Genomic DNA, 20905 nt, shown 5'->3' on the forward strand with positions numbered 1-20905 from the left:
AAATCCTGAAGATATGCCATCTCAGGGGGGTCAAAAATTAGGGTATGACAGTCACTAGCATCGCACATGAGTTCAAACTCAAGCGACCAATTAGGAGCGACAATTATGGGTGTGGTGGTCAAATTTTCTTTAAGTTCTAGGAAAGCTTTTAGACATGATTCATCAAAATTAAATTCCATACCTTTGTTGAGCAAATTACTCAAAGGCTTTGCAACCTTGGAGAAATCCTTGATGAATCTTCTATAGAACCCAGCATGTCCCAAAAAGCTCCTTATGCCTTTAACATTCACCGGAGGGGGAAGCTTTTCAATAACCTCGATTTTTGCCGGATCAACCTCAAGCCCCTTTGAAGAAACCTTGTGGCCAAGAACAATCCCATCTGTCACCATGAAAGTGCATTTCTCCCAGTTGAGAACCAAATTTGTTTCAATGCATCTTTCCATTACCACATCAAGGTTCTTCAAGCACAAGTCAAATGATGACCCGTACACAGAAAAATCATCCATGAACACCTCAATGCTTTTTTCGATCAAATCTGAGAAGATAGCTTGCATGCACCTTTGAAATGTTGCAGGAGCATTACATAGTCCAAATGGCATTCTTCGGTATGCGAAAACGCCAAAAGGACATGTAAAGGCAGTTTTCTCGTGGTCCGCCGGATTCACTGATATTTGATTGTATCCCGAATAACCATCCAAGAAACAATAGAAATTTCTTCCGGCTAACCTCTCTAACATTTGATCCATAAAAGGTAATGGAAAGTGATCTTTTCTGGTTGCTTGGTTCAACCTCCTATAATCAATACACATACGCCACCCGGTCACCGATCTCGAAGGAATCAACTCGTTCTTCTCATTTCTCACAACCGTCAATCCACCCTTCTTAGGAACCACATGCACCGGGCTCACCCATTCGCTATCGGAGATGGGATAAATCATCCCCGCCTCTAATAACTTCACAACCTCTTTTCTAACAACTTCTTTCATGGTTGGATTCAATCGCCTTTGAGGTTGTGCTACGGGCCGAAAATCATCTTCTAACATAATCTTATGCATACAATAGGCCGGACTAATACCCTTCAAGTCGGATAAAACCCATCCTATTGCTTCTTGATTCTTTATCAATACTTCCTTCAATCGATGCTCTTCCTTGCTAGACAAACCATTATTAATGATAACCGGCTTAGTAGAATTGTCACCGAGAAACACGTACTTCAAGTGAGATGGTAACACATTCAACTCCACCTTTTGCTCTTCAACTTTAGGTTCATCCTTCAACTCTTCAATTTGAGTTTCAAATGGATTCATCTCATCACAAGCCTCTAAATTTCTCAAGCAATCTTCAATTTCTTTCTCTTGATCTTTGGTGAGAACTTCAAGAGCTTCCATTAAAGTCTTCTCAAGAGGATTCGACAAGTGCATTTGATTCTCCACTTTCATTATAGCCCTTTCGGTAGCATCGATTCTAAAACAATCATCATCATCACTCGGATGCTTGATGGCTTCAAAGAGATCAAGACATAATTCTTCATCTTGGTACCTTAATTTCATTAAGCCATCATCAATATCTATCATCATTCGGGCCGTCTTCATAAAAGGCCTTCCTAAGATCAATGGAATCTCAGGATCTTCTTCCATGTCTATGACGATAAAATCAACAGGATACCAAAATTTGTCAACCTTGACAAGCAAGTCTTCCGCAACTCCATGAGGATGAGCTGTGGATTTATCTGCTAATGATAACGTCATTCTTGTCGGTTTCAAATCATTGATTCCTAATCTTCTCACCATTGACAGAGGGATCAAATTAATGCTAGAATTGGTATCTACCAAACCTTTGCCTATGTGGACATTTCCAATAGACACCGGTAAGGTTACCCGCCCAGGATCATTTGATTTTATCGGAGTAGTGCGTTGAATTAACGCATTACAACAAGAGCTCACCGTTACTACCTCTGGATCCAAGAATCTTCTCTTCTTAGTGATGATGTCTTTGATGAATTTTGCATACATCGGCATTTGCTCTAATGCTTCGGAAAAAGGAACATTGATTTGCAACTTGCTAAAAATGTCCAAGAACCGAGCATAGTGCTTTGCATCTTCTTTCTTTGACGGACCGGGAGGGTAAGGTAATTTCTTCACTTGTATAGAATCATCCACCTTCTTCTTTCCCTTTTCACTCACACTCAATTTTTTTCTCTCTTTTTCTACAACTTTCTCAAGAGTTTCTTTTTCCACTAATTCTTTCTCTTTCTCATTTTCAACTAAATCACCCTCAACATTTTTTTCTACTTCAATCACCCTATCTTTTTCACTCTCAACAATTTCCTCCTCAACTATCTCTCCTACACCCATATCAATATTTCTACCGCTACGAGTTAGAATTGACTTACAATGCTCACGAGGATTTTCTTGTGTAGTAGCCGGAAAAGGACCTTTGTTTTGATCGGCAAGTTGCTTTGACAATTGCCCGACTTGAGTTTCAAGGTTCTTTATTGCGGCATTCGTACTCTTTTGGCTTGCAATTTGCAATTGCATGAATTGGCTAAGAGTGTCCTCGATTGAAAGCTTTGTTTGTTGAGGTTGTTGATTGTAACCGCCTTGATAAGGATTTTGACGATTCAATGGGCCCGCTTCCGGCCTCCATCCTTGTTGATAACCTTGATTACCTCTTTGTTGGTAACCTTGGTTATTGTTGTAAGGTTGTTGTTGTTGTCTCCCACCATATCCTTGATTAGGATTAGACACATAATTCACCTCTTCACCCGGTGGAGGACAAAAACCTGTTTGATGGTCACCCCTACACAATTCACAACACATCACATGTTGATTTTTAGAAGGGCTCCCATTTATCTCTTTGATTTGTTGAGGGAGTTTTGACATTTGTTGAGTGAGCAATTCTACTTGTTGTGTCAATAACTTGTTTTGAGCAAGTATTGCATCACTAGTATTCAATTCAAGAACTCCCGGTTTTCTTTACAATGCACTACGGTTGTGTTGCCCTTGATGATCATTCAAAGCCATTCTATCAATGATAGCAATCGCTTCTGCAGCAGTTTTTGACATCAACGAACCACCCGCGGTAGCATCTAAAAGAGTTTTTGGTTGAGGTTGGAGTCCATTTCTAAAGATATGGATTTGAGACAATTCATCAAACCCATGACCTTTGCACTTTCTAACCATGGACTTGAACCTCTCCCATGCTTCATTGAGAGATTCATTCGAACCTTGAGAGAACACCGCAATAGAAGTTTTCGCTTCCATGAACCTATTGTGAGGAAAGAACCGATCCAAGAACTTCTCTTCTAACTCGTTCCAATTTGTCATGACATTATTTGGTTGATCAAGGTACCATTCCTTAGCTTTTCCAATTAAGGAATGAGGAAAAAGTCTCCTGAACACCTGTTCTTCTTGGTCTTCCGGAGCACCAATTGTTCCGGCGATCTCGTAGAACTTTGTTAGATGAGTAAATGGATCCTCGTGATCTGCCCCTGTGAACGGATTTTGGTATAATAATTGAAGTAACCCCGTCTTCATCTCGGAGTTTCTTCCATTGGCCTGATCACGAGCAAATTGTGCATTGAGTCGAGGGCTATTAACACAAGGCCCTCGAGCTGGAACATTAGGGATCTCTCCTGCCATTTCTCCCTCAACTAAGTTTTCAACCGGAGTTGAAGAAGAAGATGCCTCTTGTTGTTGTCTTCTTTCCCTAGCTAGTTGTCTCCTCCTACGAGTTTTGCTATTCTCTCTACGAGCAGTCCTCTCAATCTCAGGATCAAAAAGGAGTTGATCTGCAGGTACACGTCCTCGCATAAACTGTAATCTGAAAAACTAACCAAGCAAATTAACAAACACAAGGAAAATAAATTTAGAAACAAGATATTAATTATAAGACTCAATACAAAACAAACTATTGCAATGCTTGCAATATCTAAACAACAATCCCCGGCAACGGCGCCATTTTGTTGAAAGAGTATTGTGGTGTACTTTCCGTTTATATCGTATCCACAGGGATTATTGCGATATCACCGCCGTTCTATAGCCTATTTTGTCTTGAGTTAATGTTACTTTTGTTTTAGGTTTGCAAAAGATCATTCAATCACTTTAGTAGCAAAGAGTAAATTAATGAAAGTTCTAAGTTAAAGAAAATGTATCAAGATTCGATTTATCGACCTAAATTTGTATGTTTCCTTATAAATAGATGCTTATGAACTTGCTAACGATCAATATAATTACGTATCGACACCTATATCGTCCGTGTCCGCAACGATATAGTTAGATTTACCGTATTGTTTAACCGACGATTTCTCCACCGTTTAAACAATACAAATAACGTTTTAAAACCGATACTTAGTAAACATCAAACTCTAAATCCATGTCTGCAACTTATAGTTTGAAAGATGATGAGTTAGGTCTAGATACAAACATTGATGTCTCAAACATTTATACCAAAGAAAAGCTTTAATAAACAAACTAAACCATCTATATTGATCATCACTTGTTCATACACATATATTCACAAGAAAAACATACAAAAGGCTAGGAAGATTACATCTTATCTTGATACAAAAGGGATTTAGCTATCCATGAGAATGGTAGCTTGCATAAGAAGGAAATGATGAAGATCAACAAGCATCAAAGGCGATTAATCGACGATCAAGGCTTCCAATCTTCAACTCTATGTTTGCTACAGTGTATTATGCTCTTGGTTCTCTCTAAAATATCTCTACATACTTTCAAAAGTGATCTGGCCCATAAACAAATAAACAAAGTTTCGCAGACCGCGCTTAGCGCGGTGCAGCCCGCTAAGCGCGCTATCAATAATTGCTTAAACCGCCCAACCGCGCTAAGCGGGCTCCAGACCTCGCTTAGCGCGGAACTCTCTGCCAGAACTTCCTTCTTTTCTTCAAAAGCGCGCTTAGCGGGCTCAACCTCGCTTAGTGCGCTACCTCTTTTCAGCAATCCTTGGCTTTGGTCTTGGAACATCTTCAAAGTGCTTGTTCCATGGTCCAAGCTTCCAATTATCTATAAAAACTACAAAATCCAACATAGATTGCAAAGATAAGAACTATTCAACAATAATATAAATATAAGAATAAATATATACCAAATGACAATAAAATACTACTATTAACCACAAAAAGACTTGAGAGTTACCAAAAATTACCTAAGATATTTACACAAATTGGTAACTAACATATATGCTGGGGAAATGCTCGTACATCCAGTACTGGAGAAATAAAAACTAATTAATGTCGCAAACAACAATTAAATAAAAACAATTAAGAAATGCTTGTATACTTTGAATAAACTCAAATGACCAACAAGCTGTCTGGTCTCAGGAACAATTGCAATTCTAAGTGTCGTATAAATCATGGTCAACGTGGCTACTCCCTAAGTCCAACATGGAGTCTCTAGGCTACTGAACACCCACAGATATCAAACATCAATATAAACACCTGACTTATCCGCAAAAAAAGTGCATGTCATAAGATGTAGTATGTATGCCCTAGAGGCAGGCAGCCTCATACCTCTGTACCTCCACAAGCTCGTGGTACTTGTCCCACATCCAAGACATTCGAAGGTGAAGTCCCCTGTTAAAGTCAAACTATGCTAGCACGACATCATCAATGACTTGGAGATCCTCTACACTCTGGATCAATGTTGTCGTCTGGTTAATGACAAGACCATTTAAGAATCGACCGCTAATGGGGAGATGAAACAACGAGGAGACATCATCCAAACTGATAGACATCTCCCCAAATGAAAGATGAAAGGAAGATGTCTCTGAGTGCCACCGCTTAATAAAAGCAAACATAAGAGAGGCGTCGAGCATGGTCAATGAGCAGTCCGCGAATTTCATGAGACTGAACTCAAAAACAATATGCCTAACATGCTCAGGAATCAAACTCTAGGGGGAGTTCTTCAACTTCGAACTATGGGATTCGACCTTCATCGTCAGATGTTCCTATAGGAAACAAAGTTAAAAAATTATCAGTAAACTTTCAACACATCACCGAACCATGATAAATATTTTTCAAATAAAAAATAAAAAATATATACATCTCCCTACCATACTCTGTATGCGACATGGTCAACATACCCTGTGAGCACAAATTGGTCCCTAGGTCCTCCAGGGAAGGCTCTATATGTGTGAACAAATGCCTCTGTAGAAGCACAAGTCATGGCGTATGTATCAGTAGGAGTATCATCATCGATAACAAAACCTCCTCAACAACAATAGGAACCTGCTTAGCCGGTACAAGAACCTCCTCAACAGCAACAGGAACCTCCTTAGCCGACACATGAACCTCCTGAACAACAACATGAACATGCTTAACTGGAACATGTACCTCCATAGCAATAGGTAACTCCGCAGGAGCAAAACTTTTAGCAGCTCAGTGTCGGGGTGCACGGAACTGGCCCTGAGCCTGCTTAGCCATCTATTTCCGGTTAGAACCAGTCGAAGCATGTCGTCTAGCCCGTAGCTAGGAACCCTCTACCTCAGCAGTCCTAACTCGAGCTTTCTCTCTATTGGCCAACCTGCCTCCATTGGACTCGTCCTTCCCCCTGGTCCTCACTGGAAAAAAATGAAAAAAAGATTTAAAAAATTAGTGAAATAAGGTACTAGAAATTTTGAAATTTAAATATTGTGTTGTTCACAAAACCTGCTGAAATTTGAATTAGTGTACTTTGTCTCATTATCTAACCGTAAATACTAGATTTTTCTACCTACTTGATTCTCGACCTCCACTTTCCACGACTTGATTTGGTAAAGACTTCAAATTTCAGCTTCAAGAAATACAACTAAACCTTGCAAGAAATGTCATCTATGATAGTCACCAAATACCTGGAACCACCCATGGAAACCTCTTTCGTTTCCCCCCACACATATAAATGCACAGTCTAAAATTCCCTCTGTTTTGTACTTTTCGGTCTTGAACTGAATACAAAACCATTTTCTAGGTACTAAATACTTGCACAAATCCATCTTGTAACTACGAACAACCTTCAATAGATTTCTCTTATAAAGTTCCATTATCCCACACTCATTAAGATAACACAGACCCATCTACCATAGTTGGTTGCATTATTATTAGACTCAATTGTTGCAACATCACCTATAGTAGTGTTCCCTAATAATTTGTAGTTGTTACATGCAATCCTCATTTCTAACCTTCATAATGTCCCTATCTCCATCAAACCTATAGGAGAAACCATTTGCATGTAGAGTACATATGGTAATTAAGTTCTTCTTCAATTATGGAATATATTTTATATCGTTCAATGTTTAGCCACCATCGTCCATGGAAGTTTTAATTTTTCCCACTCTAGGAATGATATATGCTTTATCATCACCTAAATGAAAAATCCAAAATTCTCTAATCAGAATGTAGTGAATCATTCTTGATGTGACGTCATGTGGTAAGAACAACTAGAGTCAAGAATCCATAATATGTGCACTTCTTGGATGAAATACATAAGATATTTGCTTCTTTCCATAATCATTGGTTTGAACCATATATGCATAACTGGATGCCACTTGCTTTTTATTTTGGATATACCCTCTTCCAATGCCTAATGTGCTTGCAACTATAACACTCATTTGTTTTCTAATTCTTGGATTTAGATCTCTTATTTCCAGAACCTCCATTAACCATGTTCCGTCCAAGATTTTGACCCCATTTCACCTTCAAACTTTCTCCTTGAGTTTCTTCTTTTACACTTTGTCTCTTTTAAGAATGACAAAAATGTAGCAGTAGTTACATCAAGACTCATAATGTGTTTCTCGTAGGTAAATGTAGTCATCAAGTGGCCATAAGAACCTGGTAACAGGAACATCAACATTAACGGCCTTATCTTCGTCATCAATATTCACCCAAGTCTCACCAGATCAGTGATTATATTGTTGAACACATTGACATGTTGTTACAAATCTGATCCTTCATGCATTTTTAAACTGTATAGTCGCAGCTTCACGATCAATTTGTTCATCAACATCTTTGACATATATTGACTCTTCAATTTATCTCAAACCTCCTTTGGCGTCGTTAGGTTCAGGATATGAAATATAACCTAGTTTAAAACACATAGGTGATTGTGCAACCTTCTCCTTCATCTTTACTTTACTCAATCTGTATCCTCGATTTTATTCAATTTCGTATCATGTATCGCCTTCTGTAAACTTTGTAAAGTAAACATAATCTTAACCTTCTTTTGCCATAATTTGAAATTATTTGTCTGGCGAACCTTGTTACTTCGATTTTTGCACCGGAGTTAATCGTCATCTGATATCAATTGTTAGAAAAGCAACCAATATAAAAGATTAAAGATAAACGAAAGTAAAAGACAATGAACACAGTTGATCTTTGTTAACATAGTTCGACGAATGATGCCTACATTTAAACTATAGAGCAACTATAGTTTCTTTTATTTCTACCTACTAAATTAAGGTTACAATGCTAGAAACAATGTATAATACTATGACTCACATTACAATAATACCCCTAAATCACCACACCTCTCAGGTATCTATCCATAATAATCTTCATAATATGAATCACAGTCAACAATACTCATAATAATCTTTTAAAATGAATTATACTCAACCATACCTATAATATAATAATTTCCATGATATAAGTCATTTAACCTATTTTCTTCCAATCTTGAAAACCAGCTGGGACAATAGAAGGATTGAGTATATGTGTGGTGATAATATAAATTAATCAAATTTAGTAGAGTTTTTCATAATAAATTTTAGGGTTAAATATGTCTGTGGTCTTTATAAATATCTTAATTTTCTCTTTTAGTCCTTCTAAAGTTTTCCTTCAAACAATGGTCCTCATAAAATTTTTCATCCACAATTTTGGTTCATGCCGTCAATTTTCATTAACGGAAGAAACTGACGTGGCATGTCACCTGGAATACAACTTGGCAAAAATCTGAAAACACATGGAATTGAGGGGGTTTTAAACCTCCGCTTAAAAAAACAAAGATATTGGTTCTGAACTTTTATCGAACACCTTGCGAACAAGTTTTGCAACAGAGATTATAACACAAAAATTCATCAATGGCTTTTATGGTTAAGAGATTAATTTACAATTAGGAAAATCGATTAATAGGCAGCCATTGAGGGTAATGAAAGGTCTCAACAAACACCCTAGCTAACTGAAACAATACAGTGGTTGACCAAATATGTTATCGGGACGGATGGACAATAAGCATCTACTAGTCAACTCTTGGACCCAAAGTTGGCATCCAGAATGTACATTTCAGCTGTCATTCTTCATAAAATCAATGTACCAAATATGTCATTTGTTAGTCTAGACTGAAATTCTGGACTCAGACACGCGATGTCTTACAGGATGTCACGACATCACTATCTGAATGTTTTTAACTAAATGAACAAAGTATAAACAGAAAACAACACAGGAAAATTGTTAACCCAGTTCGGTGCAAACACACCTACATCTGGGGGCTACCAAGCCAGGGAGGAAGTCCACTATAAGTAATATCAATTCAAGGTAATACAACTCAATATTACGCCTTTCACTTAATATCTACCCAATGCAACTTCAATCTAAACAACTTAGACCAGAGATCCTACTCACTCCCCCTCAATCACAGCAGTGATGAAAAACTAACCAATTAAAAACAGAAGAAGACACTCTTCAAGAACACAACTTGATCTTGCTTAAAAGCTTTGATCAAGTACAATAGTACTCTTGCTTAAAAGCTTCGAGTACTTCTTACAACTCAAAACAAAAACACCTAGACCAAGACAATCATCATGATGATTGTTTGGCTTACAAGAAAACTACAACGAGAACCTTAAACACACAGAACTCCAATAGTTTCTCGACAAGAAAACCCTAACGGCAACAGCAGCACCTGCACGGATTAAATAGCCTTCAGACAATACAGCAACTGGGCCTTGGATCCACAAAATAGTTTTTGCCCTAATTAAACCAAATCTCCATTACACAAGGAACTCATAATAGTAATCATCCAAGACGTCCTTGAAACAGACCAGAATCCATTATTACCAAATATAGCGCATAAGGTCTTATCAGATCATACAATCATAAGTAATAATAGAAAATAACGAACAGCTGCGAATGTCATGACATCGGCCCTGACATCAGGTAAAGGCCTGCATAATGAAGGACTTCACAACAACAGAAAGCATGTCATGACACTGTTTTTGACATGATAGAACCACAATTAGTTTTACCAAAAATTACAGCCAATCAACAACATATACAAACTCCCCCTTTGGCGAATTTTTGGCTAAAACAATAATAGATGCAACCAGATATCAGAGCATACAGCAGCCAACAACAGAAAAATAAATTCTGTAAAAAAAACAGCAGCAACTTGATTCAACTTGATTAATCACCAAAAACCAACTACTTAATCAATTATTACAGAAACCACTTGTCATTGTCAGGGAGAACCAGAGAGCATCCAAATAAAGAAAACCACAAAAAAACCATGTCCAAGCAGAAACCAAAGGATCACCAGAACAACAAAACAACCATAACACCAGAACAACAAAACAACCATAACAACCAAAACAACAAACACACTACTACTACTACTACTACTCCCCTTTTAGCCACAAAAGGAGCCAAACATCAGATGAAGATTTAATCGTCAGAGCCAGCAGAATCATCATCATCCTCCTCACTCATCTCTTCATCACTGGAGCTACCAGACTTATATTCATCCTCACTATCAGCATCCATATCAGCATCCATCTTCTCACCATCACCACCAGCAGCATGATCATCATCACTATCAGCAGACTGCTCAAGACTTTGTATAAGTTGTTCAAGCTTCATCTTCCTATTTTCCAGCTCTTTGCAGGTCTCCTTCAGCTCAGCTATAAGAGAGGCTTTGGTCACAGACTTGCTAGATTGAGATGTTCCAGCAGATGTTGAGGCATCAGTCCTTTGAAGCAGCTTGTAGTGAAAAGTCAAAGCACTTTCCCTTTTGCAGACAGAATCTTTAGCTTTCAAGATGCCAGGGTATTGCTTTAGGATGATTCCACATATTAAGGATGGAAAGGCAATAGGAAGCTTAGTAGCAAAGGTACCTGCATGTCTCATAGTCTGATCAAAAATATAGGTCCCATAGTCAAACACAGTCTTGGTCCCTATAGCATAAATGAATCTACCTAAGCCAACAGCAATGGTAGAGGTGTGATTTGTGGGCACCCAGTTGGCAGAGCCAATTTTATGCAGCAGAGCATACTTAACAGTCAAGAGACTAGCAGACAGTTTGCTTTTGATGGGCCACTTTTTAACCTTACCCCCAGTGATGGTGTTGCAGACCTCATTATCAGTTACTTCAAGCTCAGGTTGAGCTTCAGCATTTCTACCTAGATAGTGATTGATAATAGCAGGGGAGAACTCTATGCATTTTCTTCTAACATAAACTTTATGAAAATCATCTGTTCTACCATCAGCACAGTCTTGAGACAAATTCACAATAAACTCTTTTACAAGCATTTCATAACATTTAGAGAATTGAGAAACAGTCTTAATCAAACCTGCAGTTTTGATGAGCTGCATTACCTCTTGATTTTCCAGAGCATCATTTGCTAATTCTCTTTCAAGGGCCAGCCTTCTTTGATACACAAATTTCCACTAGATTGCATTAGAGGCATAGTGCAGATATATATTATCCAAAGGAACATCACGAACCTTTGTAGCAGATTTAGTAACAGCAATTTTCTTCTTGGAGGGGATGTCAGGGACATCACTTGGGACATCAGCTTCAGAGTCAGAAATGCTTCTTTCCTTCCTCTTCTTCACACTAACTTTGCTTCCAGATTTTGAGGGTCCAGTAGGAACTTTCTTCATCTTATCTTTAGTAACAGTCTTCAGAGGAGTAACCTGTGGCTTGAGAGAATATTGCTCACAGACTTGTTTTCCCTTACGAGCCTTGACCCTGTTGGAGATGCTGGAGATGAGGTCATCATCAGCAATATCAATAGGATCATCAAGTTCATCTAGATCCACCACATCATGCACATTAGGGTTTTCATCTTTCTTAGCAGGAACAGCAGGAACCTCTTCATCTTTCTCAGGAGCAAGAGTCTCATCATCTTTGGAATCAGATGCTTCAACATTGATAGCTTCAGATGTTTCAACATCTTTGGCAACAGGGGTCTCATTAACAGATGTCTCAACATCCTTAGTAACAGGAGTCTCATCATTTTTCTCAGCAGATGTCTCATCATTATCAACATTTGTCTTAACACCTTTATCAACAGGGGTCTCATCATCTTGCACACCTTGATCATCATCGGAAGCAGGCATTTGGGCTAGAGGAACAGAAATTCCTTCAACTTTGTGCCCTTCATTCAAGATTCTGGTGACCATATTTGCAATCGCATTATGAACATAGGAAGTGCCCTCTCTATGCTGGACAGAAAAGGTTTCTGGGACAGATCCTCCGGTTGATTTTCTTGCATGCATCTTTCTTGGTTGACTGCGAGCAGAATCGGAAGGAGGAACAGAGTTCAATGGCACAACATCCAGCACAACATCTTGATCGTTCACAGCATTTGGTGCCCTAGAGCCTGATGCTGTTTCAGAGATAGGAGAAGATTTCTTTGAGGGAGGACTCTGAGACATGGTGAGAGAGAATGAGAGGCTGGGTAAAGAGTGATGAATGCAGAAACACAGAGAGATAGCGTGAGTGTGGAGGAGAGGTTTTGGAGGAATGAAAACCGTTTGGGTAACTTGCAAAAGGGGGGGAAAATGCACTTTAATGTGTAATGATATCCAAGATTTGGAAAGAGAAATAATGCTGGCCCCACCCCCAATTAATTGCTATAATCCTTCACAAAGACAAATGCCTAATTTGTTTCTTAGATTTCCAAATTGATTTGTCTCTAAGGCTTTTGTAAAAATGTCAGTAGGTTGAAGGTCTGTAGCAACATGTTCCAAGTCAATTACTTTGTCCTTAACAGGATCTCTAATGTAGAGGTGTCTAATATCAATATGCTTGGTCCTGCTGTGCTGAATGGGATTCTTTGAAATGTTGATGACACTTAAGTTGCTACAATATAATGTCATGACATCTTGTGTGACATTGTACTCTGTTAACATTTGTTTCATCCAAACAAGTTGAGAACAGCTACTTCCCAAGAAGGAACATCCTCCTGAAGTACTTTTTATGTCATCAGCACTGCCTGCCCAGTCTCTTAGATAAAGGTGACCAAGTTTTTGGTGCCATAGCTTTGTTTCTTCTTCTTTAGAGCATATAGTAGAATAGCTGGATTCATGAGACACCCACAAGTAGCAGTTATTTTTGGATCTGACACCCCTCATTACTACTTCCTTTTCTTCATTAGTAACCACACACTCAGCTTTGGTGAAGTTGACTTGGTATCCTTGGTCACAGAGTTGACTGATGCTTATGAGATTGGCAGTCAGGCCTTTGACCAACAAAACACCTTCTAAATTTGGCACTCCTGAACAATCTAATTTTCCAACTCCTTTGATTTCTCCTTTAGCTCCATCACCAAAGGTTACATAACTAGTAGAATGACTCTTGATATCCACAAGCAGATTTTTGATTCCAGTCATGTGTCTGGAACATCCACTATCAAAATACCAGTCTTCTTTGGCTGAAACTCTAAGAGATGTATGGGCTATTAAAGCCATACTTTTAGGTTTCCATTGTTGCTTCTGGATGGGCATGATCTGCTTAGGTTTGTAAGAAGGAGCTTGATCTGGATATCCATATAGTCTGAAGCAGAAAGGCTTAATGTGTCCAAATCTTCCACAGTAATGACATCTCCATCTTTGAAACTTTCTCTTCATTTCACCTTTCTCGTGATGTTGAGTCACATGTTTTGACATCGGCTTCGACATCTCAGCTTCAGGTTTAGTTCTGCTACTATCTTGGACATATTTCTTTGCACCAACAAATCCTATACCAGACATATCTCTTGAACTTTTTCCAACCTACAAGATCTCCTCCAACATATCCGTGTCACTGTTCAACATTTTTACTGATTTTGACATCTGATCAAGTTTGGATTGTAACAGGATAATTTCACCATTCAGTTCAGATATAGTTTCATTAAGCTCTTTGTTATCAGCCTCCAACTGGACTATGTATTTCTTCTGCTTTTCACCTTGTTGACATACTTCAGCACTTCTGATACAGAGCTTTCTGTAGGAGGTTGCCAGTTCTTCAAAGGTTAGCTCATCTTCACTAGCATCTTCATCAGAATTGCAAACTCCAGTAAGGGCTGTGACATGTTTGGCTGATTCTTCTTCAAAATCACTCTCAGAATCTTCATCAGACCAGGAGACTGACAATCCTTTCTTTTGTTTCTTGAGATAAGTAGGGCATTCAGCTCTAATATGTCCATACCCTTCACATCCATGACATTGAATCCCTTTGTTGTGGTTGTACTTTTCTTCTGGTTTAATTCCTCTGCCAGAGTCATAAGATCTACTGATGTCAGATGAGATGTTCTTGACATTAGGTCTTGGCTTCTGATCCATTCTTCTTATAATTTTGTTGAATTGTTTGCCAAGCATAGCTATAGATTCAGATAGATTCTCTTCTCTACTTTCCTCTACTTCCTCTTGAGAGTTTGACACAAAGGCTATGCTCTTGTTCTTCTTTTCAGAATTTTCACTGATTCCCATCTCAAAGGTTTGAAGAGATCCAATTAACTCTTCTACCTTCATTTTGCTGATGTCCTGTGCCTCTTCTATAGCTGTAACTTTCATATCAAATCTCTTAGGTAGGGATCTAAGGATTTTCCTCACCAACTTTTCATCAGACATTTTTTCTCCCAAAGCTCCTGAGGTATTAGCAATATCAAGTAAATTCATATGAAAATCCTTAATACTTTCATCATCCCTCATCCTTAGATTTTCAAATTTTGTAGTTAGCAGTTGAAGTCTTGACATCTTCACTTTGGAGGTGCCCTCATGAGTAGTCTTTAGGATATCCCAGACATCTTTGGCTAGTTCACACTGGTGAACCAGTCTGAATATATTTTTGTCAATTCCATTAAATAAAGCATTTAGAGCTTTAGAGTTGCCAAGCGCCAATGCCTCTTCATCTTTGTCCCACTCTTCCTCTGGTTTAAGAGTTTTGTTGCCATCTTTATCAGTAATAACAGGATGTTCCCATCCTTTGTTCACAGCTCTCCATGCTTTGCTGTTCACAGATTTCAGAAAAGCCACCATGAGAGGTTTCCAATAATCATAATTAGAGCCATCCAGAATGGGTGGTCTCATTATAAATCCACCACCTTCTTTGTCCATCGAACCAGAAAATACTTTCCCTAGATCTCACCCAGTAAAAACAGGCAGGGTGCCTGCTCTGATGCCAATTGAAATTCTGGACTCAGACACGCGATGTCTTACAGGATGTCACGACATCACTATCTGAATGTTTTTAACTAAATGAACAAAGTATAAACAGAAAACAACACAGGAAAATTGTTAACCCAGTTCGGTGCAAACACACCTACATCTGGGGGCTACCAAGCCAGGGAGGAAGTCCACTATAAGTAATATCAATTCAAGGTAATACAACTCAATATTACGCCTTTCACTTAATATCTACCCAATGCAACTTCAATCTAAACAACTTAGACCAGAGATCCTACTCACTCCCCCTCAATCACAGCAGTGATGAAAAACTAACCAATTAAAAACAGAAGAAGACACTCTTCAAGAACACAACTTGATCTTGCTTAAAAGCTTTGATCAAGTACAATAGTACTCTTGCTTAAAAGCTTCGAGTACTTCTTACAACTCAAAACAAAAACACCTAGACCAAGACAATCATCATGATGATTGTTTGGCTTACAAGAAAACTACAACGAGAACCTTAAACACACAGAACTCCAATAGTTTCTCGACAAGAAAACCCTGACGGCAACAGCAGCACCTGCACGGATTAAATAGCCTTCAGACAATACAGCAACTGGGCCTTGGATCCACAAAATAGTTTTTGCCCTAATTAAACCAAATCTCCATTACACAAGGAACTCATAATAGTAATCATCCAAGACGTCCTTGAAACAGACCAGAATCCATTATTACCAAATATAGCGCATAAGGTCTTATCAGATCATACAATCATAAGTAATAATAGAAAATAACGAACAGCTGCGAATGTCATGACATCGGCCCTGACATCAGGTAAAGGCCTGCATAATGAAGGACTTCACAACAACAGAAAGCATGTCATGACACTGTTTTTGACATGATAGAACCACAATTAGTTTTACCAAAAATTACAGCCAATCAACAACATCTACATAGACATGAAGGAGAGATATAATGCCTGTTATCATTATCAGTATTGAACCATGAGCAGATTCGGTTAAACTAAAATGGTTAACATCATCACAAATATTTAGCACATTAATTTCAAACATATTATTTTTGGAGATAGTAAATTAAATAACAGTCACATCAGATTCCACTAGAAAAAATGCTTTCTTAACTAGTGTAGAAAGCTAGGCAAATATGCCTTTGCATTGTTTTTCCACAACACTTATTGACATGGAACATGAATAAGAAGTTGAAAACTACAGCACATTTGCAAATAAAACAAATAGGAACAAGGGAATCAATTTATAGACACTAACTCTAGAGTTCTAATTTTATCCTTGGAGAGATGAAAAATAAGGAAACAACTTTAAGTTACCATCTCTACACCATCCCATTGCCTATCAAAAAAAAGAGAAAAAACCACATCAGGTAAACGAATAATATGTGGCTATCGAACTTTAGCATGATATTCTGATATTCTGATCTCCACTTCTAAAATTTCTTTCACCATCTCTTATGATACAAATGCAAGTGCTATGGATGGGACCACCTGCACAACGAGTTAAAAAATGTTAGAAGTGAAGTGTCTTATAACTAGCGACCTTGCTTCTTGCTTCTGTGCAGAATTTGGTAGAACTAATCATCTCTTAAACATGTAATGCAAGTGTGGTTTTTATGGTTGAGAGATTAATTTACAATTAAGAAAATCGATTAATAGGCTACCTTTGATGAATTTGTGTGTTATAATCGCTGTTGCAAAACTTGCTCGCAAGGTGTTGGATAAAAGTTCAGAATTATTATTTTTATTTTTTTTCTGGGTTTATTTAGGGGAGGTTTAAAACTCCCTCATTTCATTTGTTTTCATATTTTTTGTCAAATTGTCTTCCACGGAGCGTGTCAGCTTTCGTTAATGAAAGTTGACGAGAAAGACCAAAATTGTAGATGAAAAATTGAGATATTTATAAGGACCACAATCATATTTAGGCTAAATTTTAATCTAGGTGTGATTGAGATTGGAAAACATCAATAGCCTAACTCCTTTTCCACTCTTCGTGTCGGCTCAACCAATTTGTAATTTGTATGCATAAGACAAGCTTTATAACGGGACATAATAATCCTTTCAAAAACATGAGATGATAACTTAAAGGTTAGGGTCTCGCCAAAACAAAAATAATAGTTTATAGGTTACTTATATTAATGGGAATTAATATAAAAATACAATAACGAATCCAAAATTGCTCTATTTTAATATTGATTTGAGAAAAATGTAAATAATTTTTTTTTTTCTACTAGTGATGTCTCATTTGAGTTTTTTTCACTCACCCTCTAAAATGACCCTCTCCAGTTTGAGACATATTCGACTTTTTCTCCACTAAGGGGCTTAATATCCAACTAATATATATTAAAAATGAAATTAAATAAGAATAATATATATAAAGTTTAAAGCATAAAATAGAAAAACGAAATTCATTTTGATTACCCAACAAAATTATTTAGATGAATAAAATTTGAAAAGAAAAAGTACAAATTTTAACGATACAGTTTAGATATGAATCATGACAAAATTAACAATTTATAATAATCATATAACTTACCTTCTAATAATATAAACATAATTTCCTCAGTAGCAGTATATTAATATAACTCCATTTAAAAACACAAAAACATTAAAGTAAGAATTTGTAGGGCTAGTTAACACATCATTTTAATGTATTAGCCTAAAAAGAACTTATACAGTGGTACTATTAGGACTAATATAAATAAATTCATGTACCAAAATGGACCGTTCTCAATTTTTGTCTAAGAAAGAAAGGAAAAAAAAAAAAGAATTGGGCTTTGTTACTCTTATAAGTGTCACGTGCGCATGGAAAATTTTCAAAAATCTTGACGAAACGCAGTAGCACAAGTCAGTAGAATTTAAAAGGAACGCAAAAAAACACGAAAATAACATTTTGGAGATGCGGGGTATCGATCCCCGTACCTCTCGCATGCTAAGCGAGCGCTCTACCATCTGAGCTACATCCCCTTCATGATGCCAGCTTGTTTAAGTTTTATTAAATCAATCATACATCATAAGATACTAGTACATTGTTTTCCCACCTATTAAAAGATATGTACAAATAATTACTATTGTTCAAAAGAAAAATTACTGTCATGTTGTATTCACAACAAATAATAACTGGAAACTTATTTTAATATTGAAAATCTGTACAACCATTTTATTATATGTTTTTGTGTTTATTATATATCTTTTAATTACTAAATTGATGAAACAATTTTTATTTGGAAATTTTTCAACTGAAATTCCTCAATGTGGTAAGAGCTTTGTCTTTTCTTTTGAAAAAAATGGCACTTTTTGGTGTTGCAAAAGAGAACAATATGAATAAAATTGTAGTTATTATTTGATTGAAAAATATTAATTTCTTTTGATATGAAAAAGATGGAATTAAAGAGGTTCAAAAATACAATAGAAAATATGAGCTAGTGAGTGTCCCTAACTGTAACATTAAATGTAAAGAAAACGAGGGTAACAAAATGTTAGTATCAAAATAGTATTTGATGAATTTTTATTATTGGAATATTTGTCAAAGCATACCATAAAGTGTGGATAATGAATTAAAAACTCAATGAATCATTGTTTTATTGGACAACTTTCACATTTTTTTAGTGTTAGAATAGAGAGAAGTCAATCACTAATATGATATGCAGAACAATTGACTTTGTTCTGGTAGTGCTCGGGCTCGAGCATGACTTGGTAATAATATTACTTTTGGAAATTAGAATCTTTAAATTTTGTAAAGAATAAATTAAATTCAAAATTGGCACATCATCTTCTCCGAAGAGTCAACTTTGACTGAGTTGTTACTATTAGAATTAGAGTTTGATGTTCTACATAAACTCTTTCTAGACAATATCCTTCACGCCCATTACTATTGAACTTAATGTGTGGTTATAAATTGTGAATGTCCCAAATTATCGATACGTAGGACTTGATTTTTCTAATACATCCTCTTATCCCTCACGCTTCTGGGCTTGGTGCGTATATATAAATAGTTGATGCCCCAAATAGATAAGAGCTTGCTACCATATTAGATTTAGATTTTGAAATAATTCATCCCCTACAAAATCGACTTTTAAGATGAGCATTACACTATATATATAAACCCTTTGTTGGGTATGTCTTTAACCAAATAGGGACTTAGATTTCTCCCATTATGGTATCAGAGCCTAGAACGAGTTTATTTCATAGTTAGATGCTTTTCCCTTTTGAACCAATTTCACATACTAAATATGGTGGAATTGGTGTTATGATGTCTTCTGTTTATATTGTCTATGACATTGACAATCTGATCAAAAGTTCACTTATGATTAATACATTAGAGCCTATCTCATTCTTGATCTTGACATTCTTAACCACATTCTAAGATAATATCAAATCCTGGTTAAGATGGTATCAAAGTCTCTTTCAAGATCTACTTAGTTACCTACTATCATGTTTTCACTGTTGGACAACTCACTATTTATATACATGCTTGAGATGTCAAATCAAAAGCATGAGGGTTTGTGTTAAGAGTCCCACATCAGAAAATATAAGTGTTGAAGATATATTTATAAGTGGGAGAAATCCTCACCTTTTATATAACCTAGATCTGAATCTATAGATCTTGATATCATCTTAGAATTATGAATTAGACCTAACTCAATATTACAAAACCGACTTACAAGGTAAGAGATGTTACTCTAAGTAAACTTATCTTCAGGACATATATTATGTGATGTGGCACGATTAACATTTACAATAAGTTTTGACTCAATAAGCATGTGACTGTTGAACAATCTAATTTGATTGAGCCTTCATTTCTCTCTTTCCCACATTTTCTCATCTGACCTTTTGTTTCCATTACAACTAAATAACCTGATCCATTTGTTCATGCACCAAAGCTAAATTTGTTTAGAAACATTCACTCACTTATTAAATCATATCAAAACTTCAGAGTTCTCCTCTTCATTTTTTTATGCTTTTTTGTTTTTGTTTTAAGAGCTAATTCTTTCCTTTCTACTCGTCAATCTTTTCAAATATTTACCTTTTGTCTTTGAAAATATTTCTCTTCAGATAAAATTTCTATAGAGATCAGTTTTTCACAACATATCTAATTTTTTTCAATATTTTATAAGAATCGCCTATGATACAATATTGCATAAAAATATTTGATACGTAAAAATTAGTATATGTTTGATTTTGCGATGAAAAAATTGATTTTAAATGAATTGATTATATATTGATTTTGACTAAAAATGATTTGTAGGTAAAGTGATTTAGGTTTGAATAAATATTTGAAAAGTTAAATTAAACTAAGGATTTTGACGTAAAAATCACGTTTAAATTTAAAAGGTATAAATTCTATTTTTAAATAGAATCAATTTAAAAAAAATAATAATTCTACTTAAAAACAACAAAACATATCATAATCAATTATAAATTTTCGGATGTTTCAAATGTGAAACCAAAAAATTGTCTAGTTTTTAATAATGAATGTAAATAGAATTTTTCCCTTAAACTTTTAAAAGAAACAAAAA

The 20905-nt window shown here is 36.4% G+C and overlaps 1 non-coding gene across 1 annotated transcript; it reads right to left on the bottom strand.

Moving 5' to 3' along the window:
- Nucleotides 1-18280: 18280 nt before the first annotated feature.
- Nucleotides 18281-18353, bottom strand: TRNAA-AGC (transfer RNA alanine (anticodon AGC)). Its single transcript has one exon. It is a non-coding gene; the product is annotated as a tRNA-Ala (tRNA).
- Nucleotides 18354-20905: the final 2552 nt, after the last annotated feature.

This window comes from Vicia villosa, unplaced genomic scaffold (assembly GCF_029867415.1).
Source record: "Vicia villosa cultivar HV-30 ecotype Madison, WI unplaced genomic scaffold, Vvil1.0 ctg.000910F_1_1, whole genome shotgun sequence".
Classification (NCBI taxonomy): domain Eukaryota; kingdom Viridiplantae; phylum Streptophyta; class Magnoliopsida; order Fabales; family Fabaceae; genus Vicia; species Vicia villosa.